This window comes from Littorina saxatilis, linkage group LG9 (genome assembly GCF_037325665.1).
Source record: "Littorina saxatilis isolate snail1 linkage group LG9, US_GU_Lsax_2.0, whole genome shotgun sequence".
Classification (NCBI taxonomy): Eukaryota; Metazoa; Mollusca; class Gastropoda; order Littorinimorpha; family Littorinidae; genus Littorina; species Littorina saxatilis.
In genome coordinates this window covers 5,468,300-5,471,379 of record NC_090253.1, presented here as the reverse complement: position 1 = coordinate 5,471,379, position 3,080 = coordinate 5,468,300, and the positions used below count along the sequence as shown (strand labels likewise).

Sequence of the window (3,080 nt, the reverse complement as noted above, 5' to 3'; positions counted from 1 at the left end):
TTTTCTTTGTGCTTAATATTATTTTGTTTGGACCTAGCTATTGATGTGTATATTGTTGTTAAACAGTTGTTTGTTGTATGTTTATCAGGGTTTGCTAGTGTGTGATAGGGTTCGTGTCCGTCTGTAGATGTTAGTTTCTTTGTTAGTCCTGTGTTGACAACTCTTCGACAAGCGCTTAGAACTGTACCCACGGAATACGCGCTATATAAGCTTCCTATTGATTGATTGGAGCAATCTGGTGCAATCTGAGCCATCAGTTTTTCTTTGTTTTTGAATTGATTTTTGAATGAAAAAAAATTATAGATTTTTTTAGGCTGGGTAGGGGGGGGGTCCGGAATCCCCGCCCCCCCCTCCCCCCCCCTCCCTCCCCCCCCCCCCTGGATCCGCCCCTGCCTGAGTTATCGCATCGCTTTGTGTCTCCGCTGCTATGCCTGTACAGATTTTTCACGTTGGAATTGTATGAGTTACTCCCCTTTACGGAACTTCAGGACAGAGAGAAGACAGCTGGCGAGGAACAGTTAAGGGAGACAGCTCTGTCGATCATCGAACTACAGCTACATAGGCACTTACGGGGTTGCTTCTCTTGTGTCTCTGGTGTGTGTGTGTGTGTGTGTGTGTGTGTGTGTGTGTGTGTGTCAATGTGTGTGTGTGTGTGTGTGTGTGTGTGTGTGTGTGTGTGTGTGTGTGTGTGTGTGTGTGTGTGTGTTTTTGCTATTATTTTACACACAGACACACACACACACCACACACACACACACACACACACACACACACACACACACACACACACACACACACACACACAGTAAGATAATCCATCTGAGAATTCCCCACGGTCGAAAAAAAAACCAATCACGGTAGGACTGACATAAACTTAAAATATTGCAGAACATGTCGTACCACAAAACATTCTTCATTTTTGATTATGTGGTACCGTGACCCCAGTAAAATAAATCTTTGATCCGCAAAGTGTGCCAGATAGCCAAGTTGAGTGCCTTTAATGACATAGACAGTTTAAATGAAAGGACAGAATAACGAATGTTTTTCAATCAATCGAGAGAAAATGTAAGTTTTACGCCCTCACGGCAAAGCCATTAGGGGCATGTTACACGGGAAAACCCGGCTTTGTATGAAAATAAAAAAATAAAAATGCGGGGGAGGGGGGGGGGGGGAGGGGGATGTAGACAGCTGGCTGCCGGCTGCTAGAGGAGACCTGAAATGGGCTAGGGACCGGGTTGGGTCGTCTTGGGTCAGTGCTGAAATGGTTACTTTATTGGCTGTTGGCCGAACGGACACCCGGGCTTCATATTTTTGCATGCATGTATTCGTGTTTCCAAGGCCTGAGGCTTTCGCTGTGACCCTGGGATCTTTATCGTGCGCATGCGTGCACACGGGGGTGTTCGGACACCGAGGAGAGTCTGCACAAAGTTGACTCTGGGACACACATCCCGCGCCGAACTTGGGGGTTGAACCCACGCTGATAGTAACAAACGGTTTTAAAGCCAGCGCCTATACCGACTGGGCAAACTCCCCCCCCCCCCCCCAATTTGTTGGGGTCAAGAAGTTCCATGGAGGGCGGGGGGTATGGAGTAACACATAGTGTTTTGCTCAGAACATTCCCACCCAAGCAGAGCCGCGCTAGGGGTACGCATTACCGTGAAGCTACCAAATGTCGTCTGTGTCTACCACTCGGTGGTGACTTAATGTGGGTCTATGTAAGCAGATGCCAGCGCACGCAATCTGATGCAGATTCAGGAGGCGGTTTGGTACAAGAGAACCTTAGAGGCCACAGCCTCGGCCGTCTAAGGGATATGTGTGTCTGGAGGCACATTTGGTTTCTGAGGTTCAAGCGGAGCTGTTGCCTCTGCACCCAAGTTCCCGTGTCTGGAGGCGTTTTTGGTATGGAAGCAAACCTGTAGGTTGGGGCCTCTGCCTTTCAGGATGCCGGGACTACAAAATGTGTGTCTTGGGACACATTTAGCTTAAAGAGCGACATCCCTGAAATAACGTTTTTGCATTTTGTCGTTGCGCATACCCCATAAAAAGCCAAAAATGTACCCCTTTAACTTATTTTAAGAGGTAATGGTCTTTGTTTCCTGAAAGTAGAATAAATATAAGTTACTTATGCCCAAGTTTCATTGAAATCTAACTATATTTCTAATTGTGAGTGAGAAATGAAAGTGAACGATTTTTGCAAAAAATCTTCTTGTTACCTTGCCTTAAGATTCCAGAAGTGGATCTGTGCTGTGCTGTCATGTGTGTGTGTTATGTATTTGTGAAGTGTCTTTTTTATCATCGGCAGACACATCTCTAAGGAGAAACTTCTTTTTTGTAAAGATAGACAATGATTATTTATTTGTTCTTCTTGTTCGTGTTCTGCATTTTTTGTATTCGTGGTGGCATTATTCAGAAGACTCATACCTGAGCTTATACTGCGGAAATGGATAATTATTCCTGCGATCCCTTCCACATAAGCAGGTACTAGGTGTGTCTCGCGTGTGATTGATTGGCGTGTCCTTCCTGTGATTATTTCCATCACGATTGTTATTAGTTTCATATAACTTCACAATAAGCCAAAGATAGTCAAATAATTGCACAGCTGTGCAGCCAGACACGCGTGCAATAGAAATGACCACCGAGGCATGAACTGACCATTAACTTTGTCCACTACTTTTGATATAATTAGAAACGTTCCAAATAAAGCGTGTATGATTTTGTTTTTCTCTTGGCGCGTTTTGATATTAAATTATGTCTGCATGTGTCGTCAGCCACATTCACTAATTACATAGCTGTGAGAATCATCACGAATCATCATTGATATTCTGGTATTGACGTACTACGGTATTGAGCTTTTTTTCTAACAGTAGGCAATAAAATCTTTTTTTGTGTGTGTGTAGATTACTTTTATCGCTTCAATGATAGTTGTCAGTCATATGTAAATCAAATACAAGCTACATCTTTCGTCATAAAATGCTTAGGTGGCTCTATTTGGGATGCGGGAAAAAAAGACATTACTTAATTTAGGCCAAACAAAAATATATGTTGGTTTAGGGTCACGTGACCAAAACAAATAGGGTCGA

General features: G+C 43.9%; 1 long non-coding RNA gene across 1 annotated transcript; it reads right to left on the bottom strand.

Annotated features, from left to right (window-relative positions):
• Positions 1–1,269: 1,269 nt before the first annotated feature.
• On the bottom strand, positions 1,270–2,873 carry LOC138977347 (uncharacterized). Its single transcript, XR_011459244.1, has 2 exons — positions 2,219–2,873; positions 1,270–1,981 (listed from the first exon to the last, which is right to left on the bottom strand). It is a non-coding gene; the product is annotated as an uncharacterized lncRNA (long non-coding RNA).
• Positions 2,874–3,080: the final 207 nt, after the last annotated feature.